The sequence below is a fragment of the Mustela erminea genome, chromosome 16 (assembly GCF_009829155.1).
Source record: "Mustela erminea isolate mMusErm1 chromosome 16, mMusErm1.Pri, whole genome shotgun sequence".
Classification (NCBI taxonomy): Eukaryota; Metazoa; Chordata; class Mammalia; order Carnivora; family Mustelidae; genus Mustela; species Mustela erminea.
Window position 1 is genome coordinate 28817 of NC_045629.1, and position 22482 is coordinate 51298.

The 22482-nt window shown below is 44.8% G+C and overlaps 1 non-coding gene and 1 pseudogene across 1 annotated transcript; both read right to left on the reverse strand.

The window, feature by feature from the left end:
• Positions 1–14487: 14487 nt before the first annotated feature.
• On the reverse strand, positions 14488–14652 carry LOC116575621. Its single transcript, XR_004279878.1, has one exon. It is a non-coding gene; the product is annotated as a U1 spliceosomal RNA (small nuclear RNA).
• A 6777-nt stretch (positions 14653–21429) lies between these two features.
• Positions 21430–22482, reverse strand: part of LOC116575493 — a 45547-nt pseudogene continuing 44494 nt past the window's right edge.

A 22482-nucleotide genomic window follows, 5' to 3' on the forward strand; every position in this document is an offset into this window, starting at 1 on the left:
CAAGGTGGTCTTTAGCTTCCAGGTGTTTGAGTTCCTTCGGAACTTTTCCTTGTGATTGAGCTCCAGTTTCAAAGCATTGTGATCTGAGAATGTGCAGGGAATAATCTCAGTCTTTTGGTGTTGGTTGAGTCCTGATTAGTGACCCAGTTTGTGGTCTATTCTGGAGAAGGTTCTGTGTGCACTTGAGAAAAATGAGTATTCTGTTGTTTTAGGGTGGAATGTTCTGTATATATCTATGAGGTCCATCTGGTCCAATGTTTTATTCAAAGCTCTTGTTTCTTTATTGATTTTCTGCTTCGATGATCTATTTCTGAGAGAGGCATGTTAAGATCTCCTACGATTAGTGTATTCATATCAATATGACTCTTTATCTTGATTCACAGTTTTCTTATGTAATTGGCTGCTCCCATATTGGGGGCAGAGATATTTAGAATTGTTAGATCATCTTGGTGGATAGTCCCTTTAAGGATGATGTAGTGTCCTTCTGTATCTCTGACTACAGTCTTTAGTTTAAAATCTAATTTGTCTGATATGAGAATCGCTACCCCAGCCTTCTTTTGAGGCCCATTGGCATGAAAGATGCTTCTTCATCCCTTCACTTTCAGTCTGGGTGTATCTTTAGGTTCCAAATGGGTCTCTTGTAGACAACATATGGATGGGTCCTGTCATTTTATCCAATCTGCAACCCTGTGCCATTTTATGGGCACATTAGGCCATTCACATTGAGAGTGATTATTGATAGATACATTTTTATTGACATCGAGTTACCTTTGAAGTCTTTCTTTCTGTAGACTGTCTCTATATTTCTGTTCAATGCTATTCTTGGGAGTTTTCCTCTTTTATAGAACCCCCCTCAATATTTCCTGCAGTGTCACCTTGGTGGTTGCATAGTCTTTTAAGCCTTGCCGGTCTTGGAAACTATTTATCTCTCCATCCATTTTGAATGTCAGTCTTGCTGGATAAAGTATTCTTGGCTGCATGTTCTTCTCATTTAGTGCCCTGAATATATCTTGCCAGCCTCTTCGGTCTTGCCAGGTCTCTGTGGACAGGTCTGACGTTATTCTGATGGGCTTCCCTCTGTAAGTAAGGAGCCTCTTTGCCCTGGCGGCTTTCAAGAGATTATACCTACAATTATAATTCCTCAATTTGACTATCAGGTGTCTTGATGTTTTTTTGGAATGTATAATCTTGGGCGGAGACCGTTCAGCCTCTAGTACATGAACGCTGGTTCCATTCACGAGATTGGGATAATTTTCATGAAGGACTTGTTCCACTATATCTTCTATACTTCTTTCTTTCTCCTCCCCTTCAGGGATTCCAATAATTCTGACGTTGGAATGCTTCATGGCATCATTTATTTCCCTGATTCTGTTTTCGTGGTTTCTAAGCTGTTTGTTCCAGGCTTCCTCCTGATCCTTTCTCTCTATCTGTTTGTCCTCCAGATCACTAATTCTATCTTCTGTCTCATTTACCCTAGCTTTGAGAGAGTTTAGATTAGATTGGAACTCATTGAGAGCATTGTGAACCTCTTCCCTGGTAGGTTTAAGCTCCGCCCTAACATTGTGAACATCCTGTCTGGTCGCTTTCAGTTCGGTCTAATCAATTCTGTTTGGTCATCCATGGCTTTCTCCAACCTAGCTATTGCCTGGATAATTATTAGCCTGAATTCTCTTTCTGACTTATTGTCTATGTTGATAGCAGTTAGCTCTGTTGCAGAAGGTCCATCCTCTGTATTTTTCTTCTGTTGGGCATTCCTCCTCCTAGTCATTTTGGTGGGAGATGATGTAGCTGGATGTATCAACTGTGGTGCAGTCAAGGTGCACCCTGGAACACTTCTGAGCAATCAGGATTCCCCACCCAAACGAGACAAAAGAAAAGAAAAAGAAAAAGAAAAAAAAAGAAAAGAAGAAAAAAGAGAGAGAGAGAGAGAGACAGGAAAGAAAGGGAAGATGAAAGAGAAGTTTCAGCCCAGATGGGCCCCAAGGTAAGATTTGTGAAGTAGACAAACAAAAAGAGATAAAAAGACTGATACAAGTATATGACAAGAGAAAAAAAAAATATATATATATGCAAATAAAAGAAAAGAACCCCAAGTGTAAAATTTATATGCTATCAGGACAAACACAAAAACACAGAAACACTGGTGGAAGAAGATGGGAGAGTTCTTATAAATTCTCAGTGTATGTGAGGAAGGTTGTTTTGATTCTTCCTGGATATTCTTGATATCTTTGTTAAAGGACTCAACTTTCCTAAGATAAAGGGGATTAAAAATTGGTTTACCTATAGGGGTAGTATTGATTGGGGAAAGGGGATTACTTTGAAGTTTAACTCTATATTAATATTAGAGGATAAAAATAAAAAGGAATAAACTAGTCTAAACTAAACTAAAATTAAAAAAAGGAATTCAAAAAATAATAATGCAAAAGAGAAACATAGGTGTATGTACTAAAAAGTTCAGGTTAGAAAGGTATTATGGAATTTGATGTACTGTAGGCTCGCTGTGATGGTAAATAGGTGAAAAAAATTACCTATGTGTAAAAAAAAAAAAAAAAAATGAACCGGAATAGTGGGAACGAGTGAACAATACAAGTTTTCCTATGAAGTAGTGGTTGTTCTCTTGTAGTCCTTTTTTTTTCTCTCTCTTTTTTTTTTCTTTCTTGGTTTGTTTTCTGGGGGAGGGGCCTGCCATGTGGGTTGTCAGTCAATGATGTTTCCTGAGTTAAGTCCTCCCGCCCCCCTCAAGGGGTGGGCTCTGAGGAAACTGGTTTTTTTCAGGCTTTTGTTCTTTGGCGGTTTTTATGTTTGTTCACTTTTTCTTTCTCCCACCTTGACCACCTTTGATGGTTTTTGTAGTTTTAGAGGAAAACAAACCGCACCCTGATCTCCCTCTCAGAGAGAAGCCTCAGTCTGGGTGCAGAGCCTAAATAAGTTCCCCCTTGGCCGCTGGCAGAGCAGGTTCCAAGTTGCAGACCCTGGGGGTGCAGGATCTTTTGCTTGTACCCAAAGCCAAGGCAGTGGCAGCTGTCTGGGAGCTCCCAACTGCCAGAGAGGTTCCAAGCAGAGATCACACACTGAGATTTTGCCCCTGGCCTCGGGTTGGGAGTGCCTGGTCTTGCTGGGTCTAAGAGTGCCCGGCTTGCGTGCACCTCTTTCAGAGGTGGCTATGGGTCAGGCGCGCGTCTCGGGCACTGAGAACGGGGTGCTGGTTCGTAAGCACCAGGCTGGGCTTTTGCGCACCTCTGTCAGGGGAGAGTTTGGGACGCGCGGCTTAGGCTTTGAAACAATGGCGCGGGTCAAAGAGCGCCGGCTGGGCCTTTGTAACTCAGGGGAGCATGAGGGACTGGCGTGTGTATCTCAAGCTTTGTGGTAGGGCTCGCACGTTCTGCCCACCGGCGTGGCTCCCATCCCTTCACAGGAACTAGAACCCATGCATTCTCGGGCGCGCTGGCGGCTTAGGGACCAAGACCTGGTTTCTCCACTGCACTCTCTCTGCCTCAGCGCTGGGGAGGCTGTCCTGGGACCAGGGACTTAAGCCCCTGTCCCTAGCCGCCCCAATTCCCACAATTTCCCCCCACAATCCTTTGCTCTTTTGGAGTGCTTTCAACCAGTCTCCGAGTTAATGCTGGTCCCCAGAAGAGGTGCACTCTTGCTCGTATTGGGGTATTACTTTTCAATCGGTCGCCTCTGGTGGCTCCCTCCGCCTTTTGTTTATCTTCCGATATCAGTCCACCGTTCCCACTCTGCTTTACCTGCCCACTGGCGTCTTCTGCCCCTGTAGATATCCAGACGTGTATAATTCTGATCTCAGGCTGATTTCGTGGGTGATTGGAGTTCTTTGGAAGGTAATCAGCTCACTTTACGGTACAGGTTGAAAGGCGCCTCCTCCTACTTCCCCACCATCTTGTCTCCCCCAGGGTAGCTCTATTTTCAACTTTTTGTGGAACCTCCATGCTGTTTTTCAGTATGGCTGCACCAGTTTGCATTCCTGCCAACAGTGGAGGAGGGTTCCCCTTTCTCCCTCGCCAGCATCTGTCATTTCCTGACTTGTTAATTTTAGCCATTCTGACTGGCATGAGGTGGTATCTCATTCCGGTTTTGATTTTTATTTCTCTGATGCCGAAGGATGCGGAGCACTTTTTCATGTGTCTGTTGGCCATCTTGGTGTCCTCTTTGCAGAAATGTCTGTTTATGTCCTCTGACAATTTCTGATGGGATCATTTGTTCTTTGGGTGTTGAGTTTAACAACTTCTTTATAGATTTTGGATACTAGCTCTTTATCTGATATGTCATTTACAAATATCTTCTCCCAGATACTCTGCCAGAACACATTTGTTTCCCTAGCCAGCCCCAATAAAGGTAAATCATAACACCTAAAAGGAACACAGTTTCTTCTCTCTTTCCCGAATTCTCTAGGGGGAGTTTTAAGGCACAGCTTATAAATCAGCAGGAATTCAAGTTCATTTCCTGACAAAGGGTATACTGGTTTCTCCCAGCATTGCTCTTTTGTCAGTGCCAGATTTCTGACAGAGAGCTATGCATATTGTTAGAAGAAATAAGATGATCATCTCTGGACCCCACCCACTTATGAGCATGCTTTGTTTTTGTTGGATCCCCATACCCCCATTTCCCTTTATTACCTATTTAACCAACATCCTTCCACCAGTGATGCACCCAGCTCAGAGGGATGCTTAACCTGCAGGTGGGGCTAAGGACAAGTATACACATGCCTAGAAAGGGGCTGCATTCAGAATCAGCCATGATGTGGCTACGTGCAGTCATAAGCCAGCCTAGAGCACCATTAGGAAATAGTATCATAAAATTTAGTGGTGTGGAAATGGAATACTATGCAGCCATCCAAATGAAATCTTGCCTTTTGAAACAACGTGGATGGAACTAGAGGGTATCACACTTAGTGAAATAAGTCAACAGGAAAAAGACAACTATCACATGAGCTCACTGATATGAGAAAGTGGAGATGCAACATGGGGGGTTTAGGGGGTAGGAGAAGAATAAATGAAACAAGATGGGATCAGGAGGGATACAAACCATAAGTGACTCTTAATCTCACAAAACAAACCGAGGGTTGGTGGGGGGAGGAGGGTCAGAAAAGGGGAGGTGGGGTTATGGACATTGGGGAGGGTATGTGCTATGGTGAGTGCTGTGAAGTGTGTAAACCTGGTGATTCACAGACCTGTACCCCTGGGGATAAAAATATGTTATATGTTTATAAAAAATATAAATAATAAATAAATAAATTTTTAAAAATTAGTGGTCTAAGTTTTTTACACTTTTTTTTAAATATAAACTTTTTTTTACAGGTATGTTTATATTCAGGCCACACTTTTTTTCATATAAACTTGTTTTTACAAATATGTTTAGATTCAGTCCTGGCATCAGACAGAATGAAAGAAAAACCCTGTGAAGTGGGAAAGATATTACGTTATTAAATTATATTGAGTTGTGGGGGCGCCTGAGTAGCTCAGTGGGTTAAAGCCTCTGCCTTTGGCTCAGGTCATGATCCCAGGGTCCAGGGATCAAGCCCCACATTGCGCTCTCTGCCCAGCGGGGAGCCTGCTTCCTCCTCTCTCTCTGCCTGCCTCTCTGCCTAATTGCAATTTCTGAGTGTCAAATAAATAAATAAAATCTTAAAAAAAATTTTTAAAAATTACACTGAGTTCTGTAATTGTAGTCTCCATTAACCCCTCCTGCCCATGGGCACAGCCCAGAAAACTTTTCAGTAGAGTTTCCACATGCCCTCAAAGAGAGTCTAAGAATATAATAACTTGAACTCTTCCCCCACTGTTCTACTTTTTGTCCTAACCAGTACTGAATGCAAGCTCTTTCAATTTCCCATTTCCATTTTCAGAGAGACTGCAGTGAGGGCAGAGAGTAATGTGGTCATCTAGGGAATATTCTGTTTCTTGGTCTACTTCTATACTCAAGTGCTAACTTTTGTCTGCCAGTGGACCTCTGACCATCTGTGGGAAACCCAACAAATACTAAAAGTAAAGGGTCTCTGGGTTAATCTTGGGAAGTGTCAGCCAACATTTAGAATTCTCTCATGCCTAGAATGACTCTTGATCTGCAAGGACCAAGATAATTCCCCTCTCGTTTCCTGAGAGAAGGAACTCCAGATTCCTGATACAGCACCTTACGATTTCCAAGGCAACATACACACACAGACACCCTCCACTATTTTATTGTTGGCAAAAGTGTTTGCAAATATGTGACATGCAGCTGATTTAGATTCAAGCAAACATAGGAGAAATATCTAGAGTACAACACTTGGAACAATACTGAGCTCCCCACCCAGAAGGGTTCTTCTGCATTAGCCTGGGATACTGGTGGCAGGGAGAGGCATGCTCATGGAATGCTGAAAAGGAGCAAGAGGATGGGGGTGGGTGGGAGGTTGGCAACATGGAGTGTGGGGGGAAAGAGAGAAGGAAGTTGGGAATATGAGAGGAGATATTGTCTCTGGCCTCTTGCTGGGGCCACTCCAGAGCCCTGAGCACTCATTGCCAGGGCTTATGGGGACTCTGTTGTCCTTTCAGTTAGAGCAGGTGTGCAAAGAACAAGGGCTTTTACTATTCTTTCTATCCCTATGGATGCTGATCCAAGACTTTGGGGCTGAGGTGACTTCCCATTTGTCACTCCTCCTCTCTCCTGGCAAAATGCAGGGGTGGCCTGAGGCAGAAGGGTAGAATTCTATGCCCAGCCAGAATATCTTTCAAAATGGAAAGTGAGAAAATAGAAGTGTGGGAAGGAAGAAAGAAAACTACAGTCGATCTTATACACCACAGATTGGAATACCAGTGTACACTTACAGGTGCATTTTTTACAAACAAAGCATATTACTCTAAATATATGTACTCTTCATTATGACATGTTTTCCCTCTAGCTTACTTTATTTTATGAATACAGTGTAGAATCCATTAACTTGCAAATTAGCAGTTAATCATTTCCTTATATTTTCTGTAAGGGTTCCAGTCAACAGGTGACTATTAGTAGTTCAGTCTTGGGGGAGTCAAAAGTTATACACAGATTTTTAACCTTGAGAGTCAGCACCTTTAACCCTGTATTCTTCACAAAAATATTAGAGTCCATAAACCCATTCCATAAGGTTGCAGGGTACTATATGTACAAACATCACTTGAGTTTCTATTCACTACCACTGAATAACATGAGAAGGAAATTAAGAAGCAATTCCATTTACAATATCACTGAAAACAGTAAAATGTTTAGGCATAAATTCATTGTAGGAGAAGTGAGACTTGTTCAGTGAAATGTATAAAACACTGCTGTAGGAGATTAACGACCTAATGGAAAAAAACCACTGTGTGCATGTATGGAAGACTGACTGTATTCCTACAACAATACTACACAGGGTTCTTCAGAGTCAATACGGTTCTATCAATATTTTTACTCTGCACTTTCTAATGCTGTCAGTCTTTTGGTGTACACTACCTTTCAGACTTTGTCGTTCTCATCTCTTAAAGATAGGGGCTTGTTCATATTTTCCATTTATCTATTTTTCATTTTCAAGTGATGGAAAACTGTTATAATAAATGTTTTCTTGTCCTTTTCTGGTGGTTCTCCCATCTGCATCAGCTTTGGGTTCTGTTCAGATGACTGATCTGTCTCCTGATTAGGGGTCATTTCTTTTGCAAGAGCTCCAGTCCCTGTCCCCTCTACTGCTTTCAAATAATTGCCCTGAGTTGCAGACCCTGCCTATGGAAGTTGTATAAAACAAGATACTGAGTTATGACAGATGAGGTTTGGGATTTAGTAAGAGCTGGGGGGGGTGCCTGTGTGGCTAAATCAGTTAAGCATCTGCCCTTAGCTGGGGTCATGATCCCTGGGTCCTGGGATTGAGCCCCATGTTGTGCTCCATCTTGGTGGAGAGCCTGCTTCAACCTCTTCAATGCTGCTCCCCTTCCTTGTATTCTCTTTCTGTGTCTCTGTCAATTACTTAAATAAAATCTTTAAAAAAATAGGTTGAGAGCTGTCGTGATCCTGAACTTCCAGGGAATTGATGACAAGGACCACAAAGAAGCAGGCCAATATGCCTTTGGGCTTTTTGAGTTGCAAATGGGCATGTGCAAAGGCATGATACATGGTTTTCGAAGATAACTCAGCAACAAACTTAGCCATCATGGCCACAAAATCCATGACCCACCAGTCACTCTGTACACAGATTATCCTGCTTTAACTTTGGCCAATGGCAAGTATTTCAGAAAATATCAGAGACTTGCATAAGACCACATCCAACCAATATGGGGATGACATAAAGGTTTGTATTGCCAAATCATTCCCCCCAAATCATAAATCGTACCCCATGTCAAGTTTTACTCACATTTTCAAGGGTCAAATTTTGAGGTACCAGCAAAGCACCTGAGACCCCAGCAACACTAACTGCAGGAACCTGCTTCCCACAGGATGACATGCTCTGAGCCAGAAGAAACATGTTATCTCTAAGTTTTCTTTTTTTATCTTTTTAAAAATTTTTATTTATTTATTTGACAGAGAGTGAGACACACAAGGAGAGAGAGAACACAAGCAGGAGGCATGAGACAGGGAGAAGCAGGCATCCCGCTGAGCAGGGAGCTTGGTGTGCAGCTCGATCTCAGGGCCCTGAGATCATAACCAGAGAAGACACATAAATGGTTCATAAGCACAGACAAAGGTCATCAATGTTACTAGTCCGCAGAGCAGTGCATGTAAAACCAGGGACCAGTTTACACTAACAAGTGCGATTCTGATAAAAAAAAAAAAAAATGGGCAGAAGATATGGACAGACACTTCTCCAATGAAGACATAAAAATGGCTATCAGACACATGAAAAAATGTTCATCATCACTAGCCATCAGGGAGATTCAAATTAAAACTAAATTGAGATATCACCTTACACCAAGTAGAATGGCCAAAACTAGCAAGACAGGAAACAACATGTGTTGGAGGGGATGTGGAGAAAAGGGAACACTCTTCCACTGTTGGTGGGAATGCAAGTTGGTGCAGCCTCTTTGGAGAAGAGTGTGGAGATTCCTCAAGAAATTAAAAATAGAGCTTCCCTATGACCCTGCCATTGCACTACTGGGTATTTACCCCAAAGATACAGATGTCGTGAAAACAAGGGCCATCTGTACCCCAATGTTTATAGCAGCAATGGCCACGGTCGCCAAACTGTGGAAAGAACCAAGATGCCCTTCAACGGACGAATGGATAAGGAAGATGTGGTCCATATACACTATGGAGTATTATGCCTCCATCAGAAAGGACGAATACCCAACTTTTGTAGCAACATGGACGGAACTGGAAGAGATTATGCTGAGTGAAATAAGTCAAGCAGAGAGAGTCAAATATCATATGGTTTCACTTATTTGTGGAGCATAATAAATAGCATGGAGGACATGGGGAGTTAGAGAGGAGAAGGGAGTTGGGGGAAATTGGAAGGGGAGGTGAATCATGAGAGACTATGGACTCTGAAAAACAATCTGAGGGTTTTGAAGGGGCGGGGGGTGGGAGGTCGGGGTACCAGGTGGTGGGTATTATAGAGGGCACGGATTGCATGGAGCACTGGGTGTGGTGCAAAAATAATGAATACTGTTATGCTGAAAATAAAAAATAAACTAAAAAATAAAATAAAATAAACAGTTTTTTATATATGCCAAATGTGAATGAAAGCTACTTTATCTCCATCCACTGAAATATGCATATGTGTGCATTGACACCAATAAAAAGACGATATATCCAAAAAAAAAAAAAAGACAATACCAAGTGTTGCTGAGATCATGGGGAAAGTGGACCCTCCTAGATTGCTAGGGAGAACAAAAATGAAAGAGACACATTGGAAGCCACTTGGAGAGTTCTTAAGAGTTCAGCACAAGCTTCCCATAGACCCAGCAATTCCACAACCAGACTTCTATCTGAGACAACTAAGAACATTTGTTCACTCAAGCCTGATTCAGAAACCTTTGGGTCAGCATGAAAATAGGAAAAAGCTGACAGCAACACAATAGGAAAAATCTGACAGCAACACAAAGGGCCACTGACTGGTGAATGAACAAAAGGTGGCCCATATGTTCCATGGAATTCTACTCAGCAACAATAGGAGAGAAATCTGATTGAAGCTACAGCATGAAGGACCCTGAAAAGCATGCCAAGTGAAAGAAGCCAGTCGCCAAGGACTACATACTGTCTCATTCGATTTATGTACAATGTCCAGAAAGGAGCCATGTATAGAGACAGAAAGCAGATCAGCATTGCTTGGGGATGGATAAGGGAGTGAAAATTGTCTGCAGAGGGGCTGGAGGAGGTGTGGGGAGGAGAAGGAAGCCTCTAAAACAAACTAGGGTCCTAGCTGAACAACACTGTCATTGTAGGGACACCCTACAATGTATGTAAATTTCACCTAAAAAAAAAGAAAGGTGACAGTCCCAGCTCAGTGTGTCCTGGGGTCCCCAGGCAAACACTGGCTGGTGAGTTGCCACATCCTGGGTCAAGCAGTTGGTGGTTTAGAGCCTGGTGTCCAAGGTCACAGCCAAAGTCAGGGATTCAGGGCCTGTATCTTCAGCCTCTGGCCCCCTCAGTTCCCCTGGACTCCACAAGGGAGCAGATGACTTAAGGGGGAAGACTTCCAGGTGGCACAAGTAGATCAAGGGGCAGGAGGCAAAGAAGGGGGGAAGCTGCTCCCTGGAGATTTGGGGAGGATGTCAGGGCTGTAGTGCACATGAAAGCAGCTGGAAAGATCTGGAAAGATATTTTTTTAAGATTTATTTATACATTTATTTATATATTCATTTATTCGACAGTGAGAGAGAAAGAGAGAGAACAAGCAGGGGATGCTGCAGAAGGAGAGGGGGAAGCAGGTTTGGGGAGACTCATGGGGGATCCATCCCAGGACTCTGGGATCATGACCTGAGCTGAAGGCAGACGTTTAACCTACTGAGTCTCCCAGATGCCCCTGGATAGATAGAAGTATGTTTGGTCTGTTGTTTAAGCTCTACCCATCAACTTTTAGGGTAACAGACAAAGACATAATGACATAATTGATGCTCTTCCTGCACTGGCACTGAGGCTCCCCTCCCCCCATCAGAATAGGGAAAAGAGCCCGTGCTGCTATTAGAATTCTTCTAAGTCTAAATGGAACAGTTTGGGCTGGTTTATGGGAATCTGCCCATTTCTGGCCATCTATATATGGCCAGCTTCTGGGTGCTGAGCCATCTCTGCAGGGACTTAGAAGGGGCACCCTTGTCCTTCAAATTGGAGCTGGGATTGTGAAGAAGGTTTCCTGCTAAGATTAGCACCTCATCCAAGATCAGGTGCTGCAGTGACCTAAAGTGGGGAACCTACTGTGTGTCACTGCTTCTCTCTGGCAGAGTCAAAGGAGGCCCATGGTAGTGGTGGAGGGAGAGGCAGGGATAGAATTCTACACTCTGTCAAAACGTCATCCACAGTGAAGATTTAAAAAAATATTAAGAGGATAGATGTCAGATTATATACTTGGTGATACAGTAACAGCTCTGCGTGGTGACAGAAGTAGCTTACACATGTAGTGAATATAACATAATTTATAGAATTGTCCAATCACTATCTTGTCATGTGAAACTGATGGTCACATGGTGTATCCACTATAAATCAAGTTTTAAAACAACCTGAAGGTGAGGGGAAACATTTGAAAAGGAAGCAACAAAACTACAGTTGACTGGGGAACAACAAGGTTTTGAATTGTACTGAACAATGTAGGGGTGATTTCTTTTCTTACAAATATAGTATGGTACTGTCAATACATTTTCTCTTCCTCATGATTTTCTCAATGACATTTTCTTTACACTAACTCACTGCATTGAAAGAATAAGGTATGTAATATAAACAACATAAAATATGTGTTAATCAAGTGTTTTTGTTATCTGTAAGGCTGTTACACTAAGTACACCCACAAACACCCCAGCTACTAGAGTCTATAACTTAAATCGGCAGAGTTGTAGGATGTAAGACAGACAAAATCAAGTGTTTCTAAACCCTAGCAATGAACAAATGGAAAAGGAAATTAAGAAAATAATTCCATTTATAACAGCACCCACCAGAATAGTATCTAGGAATAATTGATTCAAGGAGTCACAAAACCCGTACACTGAAAACTACAAAACATTGCTGCAAGAGATTAAAGAAAACCTAAACCAGTGGAAAGACATCCCATATTCACTGATTGGAAGGACTGAAGTGACTAAGAAGGCAACACCATGTGGCTAAGAAGGCAACACCATGATCTGCAGATTCTGTGGGATTCCTATCAAACTTTTTTCTTCTGCCTTCTCTATAGCACTTTGCATTCATTTCCTCTCAGATATTGTGGTTTCTTTTTTTATATATATATTTTATTTATTTATTTGACAGACAGAAATCACAAGTAGGAAGAGAGGCAGGGGGAGAAAGCAGGCTCTCTGCTGAGCAGAGAGCCCAATGTGGGGCTCAATCCCAGGATGCTGGACAATGGGATCATGACTTGAGCGGAAGGCAGAGGATTTAACCCACTGAGCCACCCAGGCACCCTAGACATTGTGGTTTTCATCTCTTAATGTGAGATTTGGGGGTTTGTTTTGTTTTGTTTTGTTTTACATTTTCTATGTATCTGCTGAGTGTTTTGAACTGATGGGATGTAGTTATAAAAAACGCTTTTTTGTCCTTTGGTGATTCTCACCTTAGTGAGAATCATTTCATTTTCAGATGAGTGACCCATCTCCTCATGAAGGTTCATTTCCCCTGCTTGTCTGCAGACCTCAAACCATCAGATGGGATGCCACACAATGTGAATGCTATCATGTTGGTTGCTGCATTTTTTGTTTGTTTGTTTTCTGTAATATAAAGTGTTTAGTGATGCATTTAAATTACTTGGAAACATTTCGAGTGTATCTTTAATGATTTATTAAATGGTCCAGAAGAGTAAACCACTTCCTGTAAGACCCTACTGGTGTGCCCCCCCAAGTAAAAATCAAAGTTTGAAAGCATAAATGTAGGGTCTGAATAAAGGCTTTTACACGGGAAAAAGCCCCAGCTCCAGTGAAAGCACAAACACAGAAACCCTTTCAAGCTTGGATTTAAAAAGCAACACAGCTGTGAGGACAGTTTTCCCTTGAGCCTGAGAGCAAGCAGAAGGCCCACCGTTCCTTGCCCAAGAGCTAAGCTGCTGTCTGGGAAATGTCTATAGTGCCAACTGAATGGGTCCTTTGCAAGTAGACAGATATGCCTCTTTAGAAGCCTATCAAGGGTCGTTGGGCTGGCTCAGTCCAGAGAACACCAGAGTCTGGATCTAGGAGTCCTGAGCTTGGGATCCCCTCACCTCCGCTGGGTATAAAGATTGCTTAAATAAACTTAAATAAATGAACAAAAGCATGTCAAGTTCCAAGGCCTATATTCTCTGAAGGGCCCTCTGGAGGAAGGCTGCCAAGGGTAAGAAGTGGCCTGATTAAGGATAGGGAGTCTGGGGACTGTGTGAGGCTTTGTAGGGTGCTGGTGGCAAAAGGGAGCCAGAGGACAGCGGAGGTGGACAGACTCTGGCTTGTGTTCCCTGGGGAGTGAAAGAAAGCCCCTTCTTCAAAGATACAGATGTAGTGAAAAGAAGGGCCATCTGTACCCCAATGTTTATAGCAGCAATTGGCCACGGTCGCCAAACTATGGAAAGAACCAAGATGCCCTTCAACGGATGAATGGATAAGGAAATGTGGTCCATATACACTATGGAGTATTATGCCTCCATCAGAAAGGACGAATACCCAACTTTTGTAGCAACATGGACGGGACTGGAAGAGATTATGCTGAGTGAAATAAGTCAAGCAGAGAGAGTCAATTATCATATGGTTTCACTTATTTGTGGAGCATAACAAATATCATGGAGGACAAGGGGTGTTAGAGAGGAGAAGGGAGTTGGGATAAATTGGAAGGGGAGGTGAATCATGAGAGACTATGGACTCTGAAAAAGTATCTGAGGGGTTTGAAGTGGCGGGGGGGTGGGAGGTTGGGGTACAAGGTCGTGGGTATTATAGAGGACACGGATTGCATGGACCACTGGGTGTGGTGAATAAAAATAATGAATACTGTTTTTCTGAAAATAAATAAATTAATTTAAAACAAAACAAAACAAAACAAACAAACAAACAAATAAAAAAAGAAAGCCCCTTCTTCGCCTAGATCCTGGGACTGCAAGACACCAAAACATAAGCAGAATCACACAAAATATTAAAGAACACCAGGCACGCTGCTCAAGAAAAACAAGAGGCCCAATCTTTTCCTGAAAACTGTGCATAGAGGACTCTTGGGTGTCTCCGGTGAGAAAGACCATCAACCAGCAATGTAGTTAAGTGGGTTATAAATCACGCATTTACTGAGTAAGTGGTACCGCTAAAACAGCAACACCTATAAACGTTCTCTTAAAAGATAAAGCTGTAAGAAAAAATTAAAAATCAGAACATTCTATTATTGAACACCTATTACCCGGGGAAAGGGCAAATGCAGTTCCCCCACTACCATAAATTATGGAGTCGAGTTTCCCACATTTGGGGAAATCTCAGGGATCAGCACATCGGCAGTGCAATTGACAAGCCTCATCCTGACAAAACAACCTGCTTGATCATGTTATCTCCCCTGCTGGGTAAGTATGACCTTCTCCGCCTCTGCCTCCACCCCACACTAGCCTCACCCGCTGTCCACCCTGCACACACGCTCACTTGCCAACCAACACCCCAAAACCCTCAGCAGCCATTCCTGCCCCAAGCATCCTCACCCTCCACAGGAGTCTCCCTAATACAGTGGAAGCTACAGCACTGCTACATCCTCTGCCCCAGGAATTCTCTGGCCCAGAACTGTGGCCTAATGGTAACTGATTTACATCAGACATGCCCCATCCATGACGTCAGGGGTCTCCTCGCCACCAATTCAAACCTCTCAGATTGCAGGTTTTCTGTCTTAGGTCCACAGGACAAGAGCTAGTTTTATTCGTGCTTTTGTCTTACTTTTAGGTACCTGCTGATATGATGTGGGCCAGGAGCAAATGGTCAAGAAATAATTTTTGAGGCGTCTTCAGGGCAAAAAACATGTTTTTATTAAAGTTCAGGGACAGGACTCCTGGACAGGAAGAGGTGCCCTGGGATTTTGAGGAGTGATTGATCATATACTGTATGTTGGGGGTGGAGGGTGGAGATACAGACTTTTCCAAAGGGATTTTTAGGTGTTAAAAGAGACTGTAAGGAAATTTACTATTACTTACATTTCACTGGCATTTGCTCTCCTCATCACCTGCCATCTTTTTGCTTTCCATTCTTTTCTGTGGGATTCACAGTCTGCTCCCTGCATGGGCTCAGCCAGGTTCTTATGGGAATTATGCCAAGTGAAATGGCCACATTGGTGGCCACACAGAAAGACATTTCAAGAGTGGGCTCTGTTACTCTCACAGGAAGGATTAGGACATAACTTACAAAGAGGTGAATATTGGACAATGTTCCCATCAGAGGTACATTTTTGTTGTAACGAGTTCTCTTAAGGCATGAAGCTACTTTTCAGCCTTTCACAAAGGGTGAAAAGCAACTGATCTATGACTGGATCCTGAGTGGAGTGAGGTTAATATGATATCATACACTGTTGCTTTCCTAAATGTTATGTACTTAAAATGAATTTTGTAGAAGCAGTATCTGAGTTCTTCACCGATTACTGACTATCCCATCAGAGTGCAGCAGCCCTGGTGGCACAAAGATGGAAGAGGAATCGCTGGGATGCTGGAATATCCACAGGGCGACATGGTCTCACGCTTGGTTTCTTTGCCTTAATAGCTTACCAACATTCAGCCGATTGGGCCAGTGAGTTCCTCTGTATTGACAGCTAAAGGCCTCCGTGGAAATACTTGAACAACAGAGTGGGAGAGCTGATGTGGAGTCACTCCATCGACTAATAAAATAGGGGGCATCCTTACCTCAGGTGGGAGTCTTTTCTTGGGTCTTTCTGTTACTGGTCACTGTGGTGGTGATGGTTGTGAGATACTATTTGAGGGTTTTGTTTGTTGTTGTCCGGAATAATTGTGGAGTGATAGCTTTATAGTAATTCTTGGAAAGTAAAAGAACATAACTAAGGACTCTTCCCAAGGAATATTTGCAGATCTCTGTGCCAACATTTATGGAGGACTTATACACTTTTCAGAGAAAGGTTATCAATCGAAGTGAAACAACTCTATAATGTTGGAGAAGAACAGTTTTAAACTGTGGTCTGCATCAGAATCATCTGGGGTAAGATACAGATGGTGAAAATAAGGGCCATCTGTACCCCAATGTTCATAGCAGCAATGGCCACAGTCGCCAAACTGGAAAGAACCAAGATGTCCTTCAACGGATGAATGGATAAGAAAGACATGGTCCATATACTCTATGGAGTATAATGTCTCCATCAGGAAGGATGACTTAGGATGGGACTGGAGGAGATTATGCTGAGTGAAATAAGTCAAGCAGAGTCAATTATATGGTTTCACTTATTTGTGAAGCATAAGGAATAACATGAAGGGCATGGGGAGCTGGAGAGGAGACGGGAGTTGGGGGAAATTGGAGAGGGAGATGAACCATAAGAGACTGTCACTTTGAGAAACAGTCTGAAGGTTTTGGAGGGGAGGGGGGTGGAATGCTGTGTTAGCCTGGTGGTGGCTATTATGGAGGGCATGCATTGCATGGACCACTGGGTGTGGTGCATAAACAATGAATTTGGAACACTGTAAAGAATTTTTTTTTTAAAAGGCTAAAAAAAAAAAACACAAAAAAACCCTCTGAAACCAAAAAGGAAAAAAAAAAAAGAAAGAAAAGAATCACCTGGGGGTATTTGTGTAAGAAATGCAGATTCTTGGGCCACCCACCAATGAAATACTTGGGATTGGAGTCCAGGAAATGGCTCCTATGATCTCCACTGCTGATTCTAAGGCTCTCCAAACCTAAGAACCACTCTCTAATATTTTTAGATTGGGGATTCTTAAAAAGTGATGGAGAAGGCAAAACTCCTTTTAAACTTAGACTTCAGCAGTAGTCTATGACCTTCTTAGGGACAGTGTGTCTTTCCTACTCTTACATGCTCAGCCTAGAGACTGGTGCCAAAATCAGAAACAGAGCAGGTGAAGAAAAACCTTTTACTTCTTTGTACACATTTTACTTTCATAGTCGCCAAAAGGACTACGTTTCATTTCCTCTAACAGACCCTATCCGCCACTTATGTTGCCCTCGACAATTACTATAGCAACACATATAAATATCTGTCGTACATTTATACACACGTACATGCCTTCTAGAACACTGTCAGGACACAGACTAGGCTCTCCCACAACTGGGGCTTCTTGGTTGCCACTTAAAAATGATAACTGGTTTGTTGTACAGGACTTTCAATGGGCTTGGGCTGGCCCTGAGCCCGAGTTCCCCAGAGAGGAGTTAGGGTGATGAAAGGGAACAGCGTATTCAGACTGAGGTGGCCACACTTTGGAGATCATAAAAGAAGGGAACTAGGAGGTGCTAGGCTAAGCAGGAGATGGCACATGGGAAGCCATTGATTTCACCAGGAACATTTGAAGCACTCAGGAGCCGTGGTGTAGAAGGATGCCCAGCCAAAAGTTGGCCGGGCTAAGCCAGACCCAGGGAAGCATGGATCTGGGAGTTGTGCTGGCTGAGGCCTACTGGACCTCAGGGCACTGCTGTCACTCATGGGCTTTGGAACGGGCTGAGGAGCTCCTGTGTGGGGATCAGAGGTCCCATCTGTAGGAAGCAGGGTCCTGTGTTCCCTGAGCTGACCATCTTCGGGCAGGCATTGGAGCAAGGACTGGCTGTGGCCAGTTCCCAGGCCAGTGAGGTGTGCAGAAGCATTGTCAGGAGCTCCTCTACAGACCAATGCTTGGATGAGCAGCCCCGGGTGGGTGGTGTTCCTCAGCCACAGGAGAGGCTGGCTGCCCTTCATCCTCCTCCACCGGGAAGAGGATGGGACCCTCTGGCAGGTGTGGAGGACTGGGCTCCAAGTCTCCTCAGCAGATTGAGAATCTGCACCAAAGTGGGGAAGGCCCAGTCTTCCTGCTGTTTGAAGGACCTCCAGTGGTTCCTTTTCTTCCGGGGCTCCTGGAAGGCAAGGGTCACAAGACCGGGGTGCATGGCAGCGCCCTTAGGGACTTCACCTGGAGACAGAAATATGATAAGGTGAGAACCTAGTATCAGGTTCTGCTGGTGGCTCCCTGAACTGCAGTGATCACTAGGAGGGGGTGCTGAGCCAGGAGCTCAGCAAGAACCTGTCAGAAGGGTAAGCGCAGGGGAGGGGGTGTGGACTTGAGGAGCCCCTCATGGCACCAGGTGAGAGGGAAGTTTCCCATCACCTTGGGCAGGAGACAACCATGCTCAGAGCCACTGCACATGAGGTGCTCAGATCACACACTCCCTCTTCACTGGCCAGTCCACTCCCTAGTTCACTTGGAACAAAAAGATGGCTTCTGTGACCTCCCAGGAACCGAAGCACTTAGTATGAAACATGCCCATGAAGAAACAGCCTGTTGTAGGAAGGAGAGGATGTAATGCAGGGAAGCCCCCTGTTCAGTTCATGTCCCATGTACTTAATGAGGAGAGGGAGGGGCCCCATCAGCAGGGAGCTCCAACAGCCCCTACTGCCACCTCTTACAGATGGATGGGCCAAGGCCACAGAACCAGTTAGTGACAAGCCTGGGATTGGAATACAGGCCTCACGACCTTTCCATTGGTCTCTGCAAAGTGCAGAGGAAACTTCCAAACATGAGGAAGCCAGTGGGTGTGTGGGGCTGTTGGGTTACCTTTGCTGGGACAGGAATAAGACTTTACAAAGGCCATCTTGTATGTGTTCTTCTAAAGAGTCTCAGGAAAGAAATCATTAGAGTAGGAAAAAAGGGAATTAGAAAAAGAAAAAAGTTTGGAGGGGAGAGTGAAGTCATGGCCCAACCCATTTTCACACCATGGGATTAATATTCTATCAGGCTACATAAGGGACATTCTGAGGAAAAGGTCCAATTACTTATGGCAGAACTTTAACGTCCAGTGAAGGGTTTAGCTTCTTTCCCTATTCCTTTTTAAGGAATCTCCATGGCTAGCGTGGAGCCCAACACAGGGCTTGAAGCCTCAACCCTGAGATCAAGACCTGAGCCAAGATCAAGTCAGATGCTCAACTGCCTGAGCCACCCAGGTTCCCCTAAAGGTTTAGTTTCTGATTTACAAGCCATTTGGTACACTTCAGCTTACTTGCTAGGGATCAGGTTAGTATTTCAAGTAAAGGTACAAAATACCTGCCATATACATAAAATGTTTCCCTTCAAGTTTCATTTTTATTAATTATCAAATTCTCTTTTAGGTCAAGAAGACCCAATGGTTTTCTTTGGAAAAAGAAAGATCAAGATTGAAGGGAGTTGGGGGAAATTGGAAGGGGAGGTGAACCATGAGAGACTATGGACTCTGAAAAACAATCTGAGGGTTTTGAAGGGACGGGGGGTGGGAGGTTGGGGTACCAGGTGGTGGGTATTATAGAGGGCACGGATTGCATGGAGCACGGGGTGTGGTGCAAAAATAATGAATACTGTTATGCTGGAAATAAAAAAAAAAAAGTTGATTTCAAATAAAAAAAAAAATTAAAAAAAAAAAAAAAAAGATTGAATGGCTATTCTCTGCCAATAGAGTGTGGAACAGAATCAACCGATTTGATCGCATCTCCAGTTTATTTTTTTATGAAGTGAAAAGGGCTACAGGAAACACTAGAGCTGGCCCCAGAGCCCCTTTCCTAGAAGCCAATTCAGAGGCATACTCCCCATGTCCTCTTGTCTTGGGAATCAACTCACTTGTTTTCCTCGGACTCCTGACTTGGCCTAAAGGAGGGAAGAAGTGCGGTGAGGAGAGAAGAGGGTCACGATGTCACAGGGAGATGAGATGGCAGGGAAGGGACTGGGTTGGGAGAGGTGATGGGGAGCGAAGCTAGAAGGACATTTAGTGCGGACCTGAGTCCTAGGTATGTACTGGAAATCTCCTGTAAGATCAGAGTGGGTCGGGGATCATCTGCAGACTCTGGAGACAGGTGGGGATGGATTTGGGCTGGGTTCTGTGGCTCTGGCAGGTGCAGTGGTGTCCTTACCTCCAAACTAGTCCTTGCCTTCTTCAAAACATCATGTGTCCTGGTTACTAAAACAACAAAACAGCCCAATAGGTAGACGTGACCATCTGTGGTCATACTTGCCTAGTGTGTTCCAAAGGGTGTCTTTCTGGCGGCTCACATCAGGGTCTCTTGCTGCCCCCATACACCCCTCCCTCTGCATCCCCAGTTACTCATGGCACAGGAGTTTTGGGGACATCACACTGGTCTGCAGCCCTCCTCCCCACCCCACCCAGTCTGTCTGGTTAGGGTCCCATCGGCAGCACAAGTGGGGAGCCTGGAAGTCCTCTCACCCCTACTTTCCTCCTCATCCCCTGCCTCAGGGGCACCCACACTGATTAAAGATGAACTGCTGCATGCTCTCCTTCTGTTGGTTGGTGGGCTTCAGACGCTCTGTGTTCTGCAGGACACTCTCCTGTTTGGACAGTCTGGTTCTCAGTTCCAGAAGTTCCCTTTGCAGGGAATGTCCCTGGGGAAGAGAAACAGTCTCTCTGTCACAGGTCAGAAGGCCTCAATCACCCGATGCTTTGTGGCTCTTGAAAATCAAAAGCAGGATTCTACAATCCTCTCAATGATTTCTGGACTGGAGTCCCTCCAAGAGACACTAGAAGGCTCCAGCTGAGGCCAGCTTAGACCAAGGCCATTAGGTCAGCATACTGAGACCCCGGGAGCCCCCACGCACATGGACACGGGCCTCCACTCCTGTGGCTATAGAGGCCCTGATCCCTGGGCAGTGCCAGGACTCCCAGCGGTGGACCAAGAGCACACATTCAGTGCTGACATTGGTTCTAGTACCGGGGACTCATGGATAAGACTCACTAGCTGGGTGTGTTTTGCCTGGGGAGACTGTGTGATTCTGTAAATCTTTGGAACAACTTCAAGATGGCAGAACACCTTCTGCCTCAGAACCAGCATAGTTGGGGCCCATAAGGTGTTAGTGCTTTAATCTGCCCTCATGCTCCGAGGCAGGGCTGGAAGGGGGATATGGAGATAATTTCCTGTCCACACTCCCCCCAACCAGAGTCCAGGCCTCATATCTGAGAGCACCTGGTTGTGGGGAGGCTGGCTCTTCCAGGCCTGGCCCAGAGATGTGGAGGAAGGCTGTGTGTGGGATGCAGTGGGTGGCTCCAGGAAGCTGCTCATCTCATGGTGACATTCTGTGGGGATGGCACAGGAAAAGGAGGTGTCGACATTTTCACAGGTCCCTACATTTTGCGGCTCAGCTATGTTCAGAAAGTGGAAGAACCCAAACACGGTGGGAGAAGGGATGTCGTAGGACCTGCCCTGCCAACCGCCACCACAGATAACAGGTCTTCCCCCGGGGACGCTCCTCTAAGGTCCCCCGTCCCAACTCAACTGTCCAGCTCCTGACCTTTAGGACTTGGGAACTGAGGGGGCAGAATGGCATTTGGGGCAGAAGCAATGAAGGAGGCTGCCACTCACTGTGCTGTCAGAAAGGGCAGGGCTGGGGGAGCTGGGCAGGGCCACTCATCAGAACATGGCGAGGAGGGAGGCCAACTCGTCCAGCATGTGCTGCAGGGCCTGGGCAGTGCTCCCAAGTTCATGGATGCCTTTGCTGCCAGGCACCTGGGAGAAGGGGGAGATTGCCCTGGGCACCAGACTGAGAGATCATTCTCTGCCCCCTGCTCCAGCTCTCCCAGCACAGGGCTCAGTTTTCCCTCATGAGTGAGGCACAGGCATGGGCCTGTTTGAACATGTGAAACCGTTTTTAAACCTGGAAGCCCTGGATCTCCACTTCAACAGTGACCTCCAATTTGTAAGAATCACTAGATTCTGACTTCTCTCATACTCTCTGTAAGCTCTTAGTCCTGCTCCATGATCTCAGGTCTAAGGCCCCTGATTTTTGCTTTGGCACCCCCATGCATATCTCTAAATCATACCTTCTGCTTCAACTGGGCTGAACCATTTGTAGCTCCAAGGACTATGATGCCATTCCCTTCACCTGGGATGCTATCCTCCACCACCCAGAGAAGCTGTGTATCTCACCAGTGGTTCCTCCAGGAGGCTGTGACTTTCCTTGCCTGGCCCAAGAACCCCTTCTGTATTTGCATCCTCCCAACTCAGAGGATGGCTTCTGACACTGAGCCCAGACCCCCTGTTGTCCTTATTTACTTGGATATGTGGCCTTCTCTCTGGGGTGGAGGCTCTTGAAGACAGGGCTGTCCCTGCACATCCATGCACCTCCAGTGCCTCAAACAGCACAGCAGCTGGTACCTGGTCTCTGAACAGGGTAGCGCTCTGAGAAGGTGCACTGCCAGCTTCCCTGCCCTGCTCAGTCTGCCCAGAGAAATCCCATGGCTGCCA